General features: G+C 41.1%; 1 pseudogene; it reads right to left on the bottom strand.

The window, feature by feature from the left end:
- Positions 1-531: 531 nt before the first annotated feature.
- On the bottom strand, positions 532-13,288 carry LOC146831339 (E3 SUMO-protein ligase KIAA1586-like; annotated as a pseudogene).
- Positions 13,289-15,416: the final 2,128 nt, after the last annotated feature.

The following is a 15,416-nucleotide window of genomic DNA, read 5'->3' as shown; positions in this document are numbered from 1 at the left end:
TCGTCGTATGGCTTTCGTGAGTCTAGAACTTGTTCTTACAGAGTCAGTGTTCCGGATGTGTCCTGTGTAAGAGTAACCTGTGTTTTTTATATCATTTGGCCTAAGAATACCCTTTCCCCTGTAGTAGAGATTCTAGTCTTTGGCATGTACAGAACATATGAAGAATTTCGGCCTGATCAGTTCCACAAAGCTTACATTGGTAGTCGGAGACTGCATTCCATTTATACGTTCTGGCCGGGGTGTAGTATAAACTCATAACTGTCTTGAAGTGCTGTGTCTTCAAATCAGTGCTTTAAGTGGGAAAAAAAACTGGGGGTGCTCTAAAAGGGGCGTGGTTAATGTCTTGAAGGGGCGTGGCCTATCCGAGTAGGGGCGTGGTCTAAATCAAAATAACTAGCACTGTGTGCTTAAGAAAATCATGAAGTCGCATCCAGCAAAGGATAATAAAATAGGCAAAAAGGTATATTTATTAAGTATAACCCATAAAAATACCAAACACTTTAAAAAACATGTAAGGAATATTTATATTATTTAGAAATCTATTGCAGGATTCCCCAAAACCCTCAGATATTCAGTGTGTTTGTTTTGCTGGGGTTTCTCACAACAATTTTCTTCAATAGACCTTCTACCTTTTGCAAGCCAACTCTTTACATACAGCTTTGGGTCAAATGTTTCAAATGGAGGACCATTGAGTTTTATCCATAGGCATGAAGAAATGGTCTCTACAAGAAGAAAGGCCCTTGTTGGACAAGCAATTAAGTTCATTGCGCTGAAACCTCTCTCGCAATCCGCATTTCTTGCTGGCAGAGTTTCCATGCAAACTACTAACTTTTTTAATGCTTCAGGGGTTTTCTTTCCACCAAAATCTTTGAAAAGTCTAAAAGCTTGTATAGTATCTCTTGCTGGCAGCTGAAATTCTGAACACAGTTTCTGGATATCTGTTTCCCCATAAAGAATGCATTCATCACCAGAAGGCAAGTTGCCTGCATCTAGCACACTGAAGCTGGCTATTAATTCTTTCTCAGAATCAGGGGCACATAGTTTATTGATATTTACTGAAAGACTTTGGTAAAACTGATTTTGATTAAGGGCAACAGAGTTACTTCTACCATGGGAAAGAGGAACATCCTTGAATTTGCCCTCGTCCACCGCTTTCTGAGCCGCAGAAGCAAACTCCCCTGGTGAGTTCTTCATTGCTAGAAATATGCGTACTTGACTAACAAAGTCTGTGGGCATTAACAATTGTAATATCCCTCCTCTGTAAGGAGAGTGATAAGTATTTGAGCTCTTGAAGTGCATCACACATTACCCCCAAATCTCTGATAAAAGAATAGGATGTAAGCTTCTTCAAGAGACCTTCATACTTACTCCGGTCTCTTATGGGTCTGGATGGGTCTTTAGAAGCATTCTCAAAATGTTTGCACAAGGCAGGGAAGCAGTTCCAAACAGCTTTCACAGATCTGTAACTGGATGCTACCCATCTAGTATCAAGCATTTTCCCTATCTTCTGAAGCTGTACACATACCTCGCTGGCGGCCAGATTTAGCTCTCTGGTTTTTTGGTGACATGCTGTATGTGGCATACAATGAGTCCATGAAAATCTTAAAGTGATTGACCCCTGCAACCTCATCAACTGTATCTGCCACAGCAAGTTCTAGTCTGTGAGCCAAACAGTGCCATGTAAGTACAAGATTTGGAAATTCTGATTTCAACAATGCTACTGCTGCTCCATCAGTACTTACCGCAATCAAGATATCATGAAGCAGATTTTTTGTGAGTCCAACTTTTTCAAAGTAGCTTAGGAGAGCTGTCTTTACGCCAATAGCATTAGTTTCTGCCAGCTCCAGAAGGCCGAAATAGATGGTCACTGGGGTACTTTCATTTCCAAAAATGCCACGGAGGTAGATGATCAAGGTAGAAGCATTGCTAATAGAAGTGCTCTCATCAATTAATACTGTGATCTTTGGTTTGTGTTGTCTGATATAACAGACCAATCTTTGTTGCATTTCCAATGCAATGTGTTTTATTATTTCTGTTGCAGTCACATTGCTGTGCAAAACACGGCCCATTGCACTGCCACTCTTTGCCTGAAGGAGAATTAGATCAGGGTGGTCAGTGAAAGGGCGATCTTTTTTTGCCAAGTAGTAGGCAGTGTCAAATACCCTGCATGTGCTCTCCATATGTTTTGCATTAAATTCGTGTACTGTCACCACAAATGTATTTTTCTGCTGAGCTGTAAGAATGTCCTCAGCTGCCAAGTGACCAGCGCTCGCCTTATGCTCCATAATCTTCTTCCTGAGCTGTTTCTGCCTAAAAGCTTTTCCGTCACCGGAAGGACCAACCTCGCCATCTGCCCACACTTTAGTTACGCGCATGCCTTGGGTGTTATTGTGCACTGAAAGACCTGTTGATTTAGCCCGTTTACAGGAAGAACATCCAATATTGCCTGACTTAAGGTACAACCATTTATATTCCTCCTGAAAGTAATACCACTGTTTAGTGTTCCAGCAGTCAGGGAGTTCGACAGTTTTTTTTCTCTGGCACACATTTGTAAAGGTGGACTGTCCCTGTCAGACTCTTGCTGAGTTTGACTAGCCTCATCAATAGTTGGTTGTACTGGACAAGACTCCCCTGTAACTCGCTGGCGCTTCAGTGCCGGTAGGAAGTCAATCATTGAAGACTGCATAGACTTGCGCTTCAGAGCAGAAGCAGATAAGCTACTAGTAGCCATGGTAAAATGTACAACTTCCTTCTTGAAGGCTGGACTGGTATATCTGGAAAAGAAAATTTTGCTCTGCTGGTTTCCTCTGCCGATTTTGGTTTCCAGGTGATAAGGCCTTGCGTCACGAAAATAGAATATTGAGCCTCTTATCTGCAACAAAAATTGAATAGTTTACTCCAGTGATCAACAATGTTTAATTGGAGTGCTATTTGGCAGGCAGGTGTTACTCTTCATTTTGTGCTGCTCCTGAAAGGATCTTTCATTGTACATATACAGGCCCCATCCCCTCTCCCGCACATATCCAGGCCCCCACCACCTCTCCAGCACAGACGCAGGCCCCCACCACCTCTACAGAACAGATGCAGGCCCCCACCACCCCTCCAGCACATACACAGGCCCTCCCCACCTCTCCAGCACAGATGCAGGCCCCAACCACCTGTACAGTCCCTTTAATCCCCCCACTCCCGTGACTTTCTCCCAACTAAACAGTTTTTCTGCTTGACCTTTCAGGTGGAAAGCCAGGGCTATCAAGGGCAGCCAAGTATAAACATTTTACTACTATGCAATTTTAAATCCATGTTTCCCTTTTAAATTAAACCATTTTCCCCATCTTAACATGTGAGGAAAGCCTGAGCAGTAAAAACCGTAACAAATCAACCTCTTAGAAATGGGCTGTGCACCTAGGGCCTCATCTGTGGCCTTAGGAGTGTCAGTGCTGAGGATTAACCTTCCACATATTTCTTCCCTAAAGCATTCTGCTTTGGTATCTTATTCAGTTATTTTGTCAGGAAGGAATACGCCTCTTGCCCAGCCAACACCCTCCCATCCAGAAAATGCAGGTTGGCACGAGACTAAAAATTACTTAGATGTCACAAGCATGAACAGAAGCCCCCCCTCCCCGAACACAAGACTCTTGGAAGCATGAGGTTCTCACATATGCTTCAAGTACATCTGCCTCCTACGTCTACCTAACCATAAACAATGTGCAGCCACGGTTCTTAGTAATCCAGTACTTTTTGACTGTAAACACTGGTTGAAAAGATATCCATGTTAACCTTTGTTCCCTAATAGTATAGAAAGGCTGTATTATTTTGTTTTTATTTTTTAGAGTTTTATATAGCGCGAACTTGAACTGAATAGGTTATCAGAGCACTTTACATAGCACCAGTTACGTTACATAAGGACACACCTTCATTTTTGTTAGGCACGGGGAGATTAAGTGATTTGCCCAGAATCACAGGATGTTTTAGCGACATTACCGAGACTCAAACCCAGTTCCCCAGGTCCGAGGTCGAGCGCCCTAGCCGTTAGGCCAACACCTCTCCCCTTAAATCCTCCATCTGCATATCTCACATCATCCAACTATTCCCATAGGCGTATATGAGACTGTCACTCCATGTGGCCTACAAAGAGGCCACGGATTGGATGTGCATGCAGTCTGCACGCCTCTATGACCTACTGACACACTGAGAATCTCACACTGCATTCTGCCTCGGCTTCAACCATCTCAACCTTGCCATATCATAAACACCGATCCCTAATTTAAACTCCCACGCCCACAGATCACTCGGTTCAAAGTATGCAGTACACAACAGTTGTGTGTTGCACGAAACAAAAACTACTTCCTGGTTGGGGGGGGGGGGCGACGACGACGACGACGACAATTCCTCTTAGGGAATGCAAGATGAAGTAACACGTGACTGCATGCATAAAGCACTCTCAACGGATACCATCTCTGGGTGATGGAGAGGGCTTGGAGTCAACAAATACTTGGACAGACTGTCAGAGGGCTATAATTAGCATTTATATAGTGCACAACCTGCCATAAACTGCACTTACCGAGAAAGGATGGGGCTCCACAGGTGAAAGTGCTGAAGGTCGGGTTTTCGTGCTGGAGCAGGCTGCCTGGGGTCCTCTGCCTCTTCAGTTTTTCAGCATCCCACGCTGGCACCACCTCGACGTTGCTCCTGGATTTGTCCCGCGCTGGCACCACCACGACGTTGCTCCTGGTCCTGGATTTGTCCCGCGCTGGCACCACCACGACGTTGCTCTCCCGCTGGAAAAAGAGAAGAGAAGGGAAATCCAGAGAGAAAATGGCTCTCTTAAAGGATTTCCCTTCCTCCAACAAAGCTCACCTGGCATGATGTCATGCCGTCGTGGTCAGGCCGTGACCACCGAGCTGATAGGTTCCCAACAAGTTCAGCAAAGTGGAGGATGGCAAAGGGAGACGGGGTCAGGTTACCTAACAGTGCAGCAACAGTGGGCAGAGTCTGAGCACCGGCAGTTTTTTTTTGGGCCCTCAAAACGGGTCCGAAAAAAAAAAAATAAATAAAGAATGGACTACCTTTAGTAGCCACGAAAATAGAGCCCGATAGAGACCCGTTTCGAGGGCCCCCAAAAAAACCTGCCGGTGCTCGGACCCGAACAGACCCGGCCCACTTAAAGCCCTGCTTCAAATTATCAGTTAATGACACCTTTTCTGCTAGTTCGAGAGGCTCCGTAAGGAGCAACCCCTGTTTACCTAATTTGCTCATCCATTTAAGGTTCTGTGCTTCGAAATCATCACTTTCAATATGTCAGCAAATCATACATCTTACCTATTCTAACGTTTACAAGTGGATGTCTGTATTAGGGGTATCTTCAACCTATTTTTAAAAAAAATCTTTATCCCTTCGAACCAAAAAATCGTATTCATAATTTTTTTTAAAAAGTCTCGCTTAGGTATATCATAGGATTCCTGTATTTCAGCAAAAGAGCTAATTCTGGAGTGAGTTTAAAAATCTCCAATTCTAACAATACCTTTTTTCTTCCATCTTTCCTTTACAATACCTTGAATAATGCAAGGCAGAAGTGGTGAGGCTGAAGTAGGGGTATAGAAATTAATCTTTTCCAATCCTAAATACCGTCTAATATGGGCCCATATCTTTTGTGCAGCAATCAATATCATAAACCTGTGGTTTTTTTTTAGTAGCTTGGTTCTATATTTTTCAATAAACAGCCATTTGCTTAAATCCCCACTTCCGTCTCATAGACCAATGGGGCTTCTGCTATATCCTTATCAAGTATCTTGAAGAAAAGTGGAGGCGGCACCAGGGATGACGTTACATATCCAAAAAAGCCATCTTATTTCATGAAAAATCCTTTATTCCTTATTCATCTTCATATAACAATAGATGTACACAGGACAACAGCCAACGCGTTTCGTTCCAGAGGATGGAACTTCATCAGGGCTGGAAATGTAGGACAACGTATAAAAAACTCACAGAATGACATACATATAAAAATAACATATATATATATATATATATAATACGAAGAGGACACATGTAAACATTTTACTCCTGAAAACAATGATAACCCTACAGTTACAGAACCCCATAAATAGATCACTTAATCATTTAAAGTGCATTAGATCCAAAAAAAGATGTGTGTATATATATAACACACATAACATCTTAAAATGCCTAAAAAATGGCATGTTCCTCAACGTTAAAACATTTTATATATATATATATATATATATATATATATATATATATACCATTAGTTATTTTGCCATTTGAATAATTGATTTGAAAAATGTTTAATATTGACTAATAGTTGTTGATACTCTTGAAAAGAGGGAGGAAGAAACAAGAAGAAACACTTAGTGAAAAGGAGGAAAGCCATAAATGAAGAACCGGAAAACAGAAAAGATTGAAGACACCAAATGTCCAGAGATATGAAAAAACCAATGTCATAATCCATAAAGATATACCTCACCAATCCGGAAATTACAAGTAAACTAATAAATCAAAATCTCACCATGAAATTGTAGAGATGTAAACCACAAAATGTGAGTATAACTTCAACAATGATTGCCTAAAAGTAATAATAAAATATTATACATTTCAAAATGACATAATAATTTCATTTCCATAGTAATTACAATGGTATAATTACACTACTTCCAACCAGAACAGTACCTAATAAATACATGCCAATAAACATTGCTCATATAGGAAACATTTATATAAAGCACAAACAGTCAATCACTCTTGTAATACCCAATTGAAATAATCTAATGTAGTGTGACATATAAATCACTGGATGTAGCCAGATTACTCAAAAAAGAAATTGTTATAGCCGCGCATGGATAAATAAACCATCAATATCACATCCCAACCTCAGCGTAATTTATAATATGGATAAGACTGCCTATTTGCTTGGTCTCAAAACCGGCCACAAATAACTTTAAGTATTCACTCCGCAACTACTGTCTCAGCAAGAATAAGTAATGGACAGCTGAGACATGACAATTAAGATCGCAAAGCCTTCCTAGCCCAACTAGAGGTTAATTGCTACAAAAGAAAGCGAGAGGCAGACAAAATCATAGAGCGCAAGAAGTGGTTTGACAATAAGAAAGCTGTAAAAAGGACTTTTGTTAACGTAGGTGACTTAGTAATGATTAGGGCACCTCCAGGACGACACTCTTCTGAAATGTTTAAAATGATTCACAAAGTTAAAAAAGTTTTTTCCAATGCAATAAAGACTGAAGATTCTAGGATCTGGAATCTGAATAGGGTGGTTGTGGTTAAAAAAAATGGAAAAAACAAGAATATAGATGTAACCACCGTTGCGTTGGGTAATAACTCCTTTTCTAGTCTTTGAGAGAAAAGAGTAAAAGGATTGTAAAACTGCCAACAAAATTCAATGATACGTTAGAGATTTAACTTTTGTTTTCTTCTGTATTGCTTCATTTAGAAGGAGGAAGATGTGTAGTAATGTGCATGTTATTTATAGATTTACTTTGTAAATACTTGTGGTACCACTTTAAGGAAAATGTACAGAGTAGTTGTTGTTGTTGAAGTAGCTCCATGGCGATGGAATACACTGGTGTGGGGATTAGTCAGTTGTACCTGACAGATTGGACATGGTGGATGGGATCCCATTTCCTCTACAATAAACTTCTTTCTTCTGCATTCAAAACCTGCATCCGGATATTCTTAATATTTTACACTACCCCAAACCCCCACCACCTAAAAACGAACCCAAACCCACCCCCTAAAAAATAACCCAATTCCCTCCCACCCTCTAACAACTATCCCATACCCCTAAAAACTACCCTCCCCACCACCTGAAAACTAACACAAATTCCTCCCACCCTCTGAATACTACCCCCTACCCCACCACCCCCTAAAAACTAACCCAAACCACTTAAAGACTGTCCCATACCCCTCCCACCCCCTAAAAACGACCCCAAACCCCCATAAAAACTAACCTGAATCCCGCCCACCCCCTAAAAACTACCCCAAACCCCTCTTACCTGTCCTGTTCTTGTCCTTCGCCCCTCTCTCCCCGCCCATCCCGAACACTATAACAACTTAGCCTTAACCACGCATGTGCGTGGTTAAGGCTAAGTTGATGTTCAGGCAAGTCGTTGTATGGCTTTCGAGAGTCTAAAAGATACGAAGAGGACACATGTAAACATTTTACTCCTGAAAACAATGATAACCCTACAGTTACAGAACCCCATAAATAGATCACTTAATCATTTAAAGTGCATTAGATCCAAAAAAGATGTGTATATATATATATATATATATAACACACATAACATCTTAAAATGCCTAAAAAATGGCATGTTCCTAAACGTTTAAACATTTTTATATATATATATATATATATATATATACTATTAGTTATTTTGCCATTTGAATAATTGATTTGAAAAATGTTTAATATTGACTAATAGTTGTTGATACTCTTGAAAAGAGGGAGGAAGAAACACTTAGTGAAAAGGAGGAAAGCCATAAATGAAGAACCGGAAAACAGAAAAGATTGAAGACACCAAATGTCCAGAGATATGAAAAAAACAATGTCATAATCCATAAAGATATACCTCACCAATCCGGAAATTACAAGTAAACTAATAAATCAAAATCTCACCATGAAATTGTAGAGATGTAAACCACAAAATGTGAGTAACTTCAACAATGATTGCCTAAAAGTAATAATAAAATATTATACATTTCAAAATGACATAATAATTTCATTTCCATAGTAATTACAATGGTATAATTACACTACTTCCAACCAGAACAGTACCTAATAAATACATGCCAATAAACATTGCTCATATAGGAAACATTTATATAAAGCACAAACAGTCAATCACTCTTGTAATACCCAATTGAAATAATCTAATGTAGTGTGACATATAAATCACTGGATGTAGCCAGATTACTCAAAAAAGAAATTGTTATAGCCGCGCATGGATAAATAAACCATCAATATCACATCCCAACCTCAGCGTAATTTATAATATGGATAAGACTGCCTATTTGCTTGGTCTCAAAACCGGCCACAAATAACTTTAAGTATTCACTCCGCAACTACTGTCTCAGCAAGAATAAGTAATGGACAGCTGAGACATGACAATTAAGATCGCAAAGCCATCCTAGCCCAACTAGAAGTTAATTGCTACAAAAGACTAAGTACAGTCCCCACCTAGTTCAAAAATTTCAAAAGTATCGTCCAATTCAAATGGGATAAAGGTATATTCCAGTATTGATGTAGGATAAAAATATTAAAAGATAAGAACAAATATAGCCCAATTGTATCCTGGCGAAATACCCAAATAAGCCATTCTAAGCTAAAATGTAGCAGATACAAATAGTAGGGTAAAAAACGCAAAGCGACCTAATTCAAGGGTACACATTAAAGTGACTTTAACTTCACAATACATACATCCTATAAGCTACATGGGAAAGTCCATTAAATCTAGCATTAGATCTACATTCAGGTGAGGCTTACTTACTCGGTGTAGCGTTACGTTTGACTCCTATTCCGAAACACCATACCCGCCGCTTACCGGGAGAGCAGCCACCCTTCTTTAGCGGTTGCGTTTTATAACGCCAGTCGCGAACCAGAGCACAAAAAGCGGAGAACCAGCGTCTGATGTCAGAAAGGGCGCCAAGATCGTCTCAGCTGAGCCACACGAATATCAGCGCCATTTTGAAGTGTAGAACAGAGCGACTGATCCTTCGTATATAAAGGGATAGTAGCCCACCTAAAAGGAAACTGAAGATTCAAAAAAGGCAAGATTATAAGTATTAAATAAAAATATAAATATATATATATATATATATCTCCCCACAAACAACCAATGGTGCGCTCTCAGTAAACAAGAAAGCAAAGTCCGGGATAGTGCCAAAGAGAGGTGTTTGTTCCTCACAACGCGTTTCAACTCGTTGCAGAGTCTTGCTCACGTAAGGAAACAACCATGAGTGAGTAATGGATAAAGTTTTTCCGGGGTAAACAGTAACAAAGGACAACAACATAGGTTACATTGATCAAGTGGTCAAATCGGCAGACATATTGTAATGGCACCAAAATAAAGGATTGTAATGCTGTTACATATGAATAAATGTAAAATACATATGAAAGTAAAGGTGAAATACCACGCTAGTATATATTGGAATGTAGGTGCATCAATGTCAGAACGTAGTGAATATACGGGCAAATCCCGAAAAGAAATGACGTTGATTCATGTGTTCAACTGTTGCAAAGTGACTGCCGATTGCGAGTGGCCCAAAGGAATTACACTCCAAGTTGCCCCAAAATTATACATTGTTTCATACACAGGCTAAGGTGTGCCAATTTATTGTATGATGAGACGGACATCTAATATGTCAAGTTGCAATTAAGAGTGAGTATGCATGACGGGGATGCTGTATATGTGTCGCTCGTCAATATGTGAGCTCAAGTGAGCAGAAACAGCAATGCCCCTGACTGAAAATGGCACAAATCAACACGGGGAGCGGATACACGACAAGTCACGGCAAGTGCCAATGGACATAAAATAAAGAGTCCGTTGGAAAACATTTTCAGTCAGTGTAAAGTAAGATGTGACCATACCCCAGCCGAAGTGAACTTCATCCAAACAAAGTGAAGTGGCGGGGGAAAGGGTAGGAGGCCCGTGATAGTGCTCGTTGGTGATTGGGCTCCTTCCTTCCCTTCTGTGAAATAGAAAGAAACAAAAACAGATCTTAGTATCTAAAATTGGCAGATATACAAGATATCAACAAACCATACCTTTGCCTCTAATCCAATATGTGCATTGCATGGAGGGAGAAAGCAAAAGCGACGGACGAAAAGTAGATGTCAACAAACATATCTGATACAAGAATTTACAATTATGATCATCATATCAATGCATTCTGGAGAGAGTCAAAATTGACATTGGCAATGACATACAAAGTGACATTGGAATGGGCAATTGGAACAGCCGGACTCAGTGTGTTGGAACTATGGGCTGAAACAGATACCAAGGATGTCAGGTACGCTGGTACAAGATAACCATTCATTTCAAATGTACCGCCATCTCCTCGTCCTGATTCAAACCCCCAGGGTGTTTGGTCTGAAAATCCACGATGTATCTGGATTCTCTCTAAGTTTCAGAACCCTGTCACCACCCCTGGGATTATTCTGAATTTGTTCTAAAATGAAAAATCTCAGGAGACCTGGATTGGAGAAATGTCTCTCAGTAAAATGGCGAGCCACAGCATATTTCTCATCTGCATGGGAAATGGCACGGTAGTGTTCCAGTATCCGCTTTTTGGCCATGAGGGTTGTGCTGCCAATATACCATAACCCACAGGGACACTCGATCCTATAGATCACTAATGTAGAACTGCACGTGAGGAATTGTGTGATTTCCTTGTATACCCCATTGCAACTGACCTTTTTACATAGATAACTGTTTCTACAGGCCTTACAATGACCACATGGATAGAAACCCTGCAGGCCATGTTCTTGTCTTTGGGGGTACCTGGTGACATTATGCAGGAGTTGATCCCTAAAATTCCTCCCCTTTCTATAAGTGATACTGGGTCTATTAGGGATGAGATCGCCAATGATCGTGTCTGCTTTAAGGATATCCCAGTTCTTATTGAGAATGCCTTGTATCTTCCGGGAGTCAGCGCTGTATGTCAAGATAATCCTAGTCTCAGTATCTCCTGCAGTCATGGTCGGGGTTGTACTGGAAAGAATGGTATCTCTGTTAACCCTGTCAGCTCTACCCTTGGCTTTGTTCAGTACCCAATTGGGGTACCCTCTGGCTCTAAAGCGTTCCAACATACATGTGCTCTCTAGTTGATGAGCTGTTTCAGTATTGCAGTTCCTTTTTGCTCTGAGCAGTTCACCATAAGGGATGCTCCACTTGAGAGTGTCCGGGTGGCTGCTCAGAGCATGTAGGATACTGTTGCCAGCAGTGGCTTTCCTGTGTAGGGTGGTGAGTATGGATTTATCCTTGATAACAAGTTTGACATCGAGGTATTCAGCCGAATTCTCACTGATGGTACTGGTGAGGATAATGTTATAGTTGTTAGTGTTGAGAAGTTTGATAAACTCCAGGGCTTCCGTTTCGGTACCTTTCCAGATGAGAAACAAATCATCTATATATCTTAACCACATCACTGTCTGTTCTAGGTAATCTTTGAAGGTAGGGTTGGTAAAAATCTCTTCCTCCCACTGGCCCATGAACAGATTCGCAAAAGATGGCGCAAAGCATGAACCCATCGCGGTACCCGTAGTTTGCCTATAAAGGGTACCGTCAAAGAGGAAAATATTGTTGGCCAGACAAAATTCTATCATGCCCAAGATCATCTTACTGTGTTCCCTATAATGTAGGGGCCTGTTATTCAAGAAATGTTCACAGGCCTCAAGGCCTTGTCTGTGGTCGATAATGGTATATAGCGATTGCACATCTAGGGTAATCAGTAAACATTTGTCAACAAGCTGTAGATTATTGATTTTACCCAGAAAGTCTTTCGTATCTTTGACATAACTGGGCAGATTGATGACAAAATCCCTCAGAAAATGATCGACATATTTAGATATATGCTCAGTTACACAGCCCCTTGATGACACAATGGGTCGCCCTGGTGGTTTAGTGTGGCTTTTATGTACCTTAGGTAACGGGTATAAAACTGGTAGAATGGGGTGGTCGTTCTTTAAGAAACAGTACTCTTCCCATTCTAAAATACCCTTATCTCGCCAGGTAGTGAGCATATCCCAGATAGTAGTGATACTTTTGCTGTAGGTGGCAGTATCAATGGGTGTGTAGTATCTGGTGTCCGATAGTTGTCTCTGTGCCTCAGCTATGTAATCCTCCCTGTCCATGATCGCCACATTCCCTCCCTTATCTGCGGGGCGTATGAGAATGTTGGTATCGTCACCAAGTGACTTGAGTAGTGTTCTCTGTTGGAATGACAGATTGGGTTTATAGTGGCGGTTCTTCTTGTGTCTGTATGTACATAGGGTCTTACTAACCATATCTTGGAAAGTATCAATGTTGTCATGCGGCAACATAGGTAAGAAGGTGGACTTGGGCTTAAAACCTGAATGTGCCGAAGAGTCTGTGTTAATATTCAAATCCTCTAGGATTTGGGTGGTAGTTAGACTAACCTCAGTGGGTATGGAGTCATGTAGGTGTTGTTGATTGGTATTGGTATCAACATTAGTGTCGCTTACTTGACCAAGTTCCAACATAGTAATCAGAGTATCAATATCTCCAACATCCATGTTATTGCTACTTATGGGAGTCTCCCTGATGCATTTACTAGGGTGGTCTAATCTCTTGAGTTTATGCCATTTTTTCAATTTTAGCTTCCTAGAGAATTTGAATAAATCAATCCTAGTGCCTGTATAATCAAATTGCTTAGAAGGGCAAAAAGAGAGTCCCAAACTTAAAGTGAGTTTTTCAGTCTCAGATAGAGGTCTCTTGGAGAGATTTATAATAGTTTTATTCACCATCTCTAGATCCATTAGTACTTCTTCTTTGGGCGTGATCTTCTGCTTCCCATTGCGCCCCTTGCCCTGCCTCTTCCTCCATCGTTGGAATATCCTGATTCTTCTATTCCTTCGTTTGCGTTTCCTCTGCCGCGGCCTCGGCCCTGTCCCCGGCCCCTCTGACGTCGTGTTGTCAACATTGGAGTGTTCTGTATAGTCCTCTGGCTTCGCCGGATGTGCTGATACTCCTCTAAAAAATTGATTTGACGAGCGGGTTGATTTGTAGGAATGTTGGTATCCACCGAGACATCAGATTCAGTGTCACTGGTCAGCGAAGTGGTGGGTGCTTGTATTTCACACAGATTATCAGTGGTTGTCAGTTTGGTTGGTTCCGAATTATATAAATGGTCATATTTACGACTGAAAGTTAAGATCCTGCCACACTCGTAGTTGCGGTCGAGTTTCCTCTCCTTTCGAGCTTTAATGTCCTCTTCGTATTTCCTAAGGCGTTCCTTTATAGTGTTCATTGTAGACTCAAGCTTGCCTGCTTCCATTGTTCTATTCAATTCCGCCAGAATATCCTGTATTTCCTTCATGATGTTATCCCTGTCAATCCATGCATATTTAACAAGGATTTCCAACATCCTTTTTGAGCTTAGTGCAGAATTCTTTGACCATTCGGATAACATCTCAGGGTTCGGGGTTTCGTAAGTGGGGGTGGTAAAAATTCGTAGACCTCTCGGTACCATGTCCTGGCCTATATAGTTCTGTAGGGAAATTGCTTCCCACCACTTAGATATTTCGAGTCTTTTAAGCTTTTCTAATTTGCGCAATTTGTCATCCGCTGGCTGCTTGGTTACTGGTATTGTTCCTGTGGCAGCTTTAGGGTGCCTTTTAGCGAACATAGCCTGTGCAGCTGCCCTCCTTTCTTCCTCTTCCTCCATGTCTCTTACACACCCCTATAGTGAATGTCCGTGTTACCAGAACTTGCACTTGCTTGGTTACCCCTGCTGGAATAGCAGGTTCCTCTTGCCCCGTGCGCACTTAACGACTGTCAAAACCATTTCAATAGGGTGGGTTGGCAGACGGATGTATTCAGAGTATCTTTGATGTTGTCCGTTATGCGCACAGCCCAATACTCCCAGACGGCAAATCAGCTCGATGTGCGGTCACCCACACGCCCCCGCTGCTTCCCAGGGAAATGGGAGGGAGCCCCCACACAGGGAAACCCACCCTCGACCCTAAGGGGCAGACAGGATAGGCCACGGGGCTTACCTTCAACCGAAGCTGTTGTCCATGTCTTAGAACAGCGCTGCAACTCGGGCCGGTCACAATTGTAACATGTCCAAAGTCGCTCCTTCTGGACTGCTTAACCCGAGAGAGGTGGCGCAAATGTCGGCGGAGCACGCTGGCTCGTAATGTCCCCACAAACAACCAATGGTGCGCTCTCAGTAACCAAGAAAGCAAAGTCCGGGATAGTGCCAAAGAGAGGTGTTTATTCCTCACAACGCGTTTCAACTCATTGCAGAGTCTTGTTCACGTAAGGAAACAACCATGAGTGAGTAATGGATAAAGTTTTTCCGGGGTAAACAGTAACAAAGGACAACAACATAGGTTACATTGATCAAGTGGTCAAATCGGCAGACATATTGTAATGGCACCAAAATAAAGGATTGTAATGCTGTTACATATGAATAAAGGTGTATATATATATGTGTATATATATGTGTATATATATGTGTATGTATGTATGTATATATATGTGTGTATATATATATATATATGTGTGTATATATATATATATATATATATATATATATATATATATATATATATATATATATATATATATTGAAACAGGCCAGAAAGGTGAAAATAAATATATGTATATAGAAAAATAAGTTTAGTTAAAAAACAAAAA

This window comes from Triturus cristatus, chromosome 5_1 (genome assembly GCF_964204655.1).
Source record: "Triturus cristatus chromosome 5_1, aTriCri1.1, whole genome shotgun sequence".
NCBI lineage: Eukaryota > Metazoa > Chordata > Amphibia > Caudata > Salamandridae > Triturus > Triturus cristatus.
This window is presented reverse-complemented; position numbering and strand designations above follow the sequence as displayed.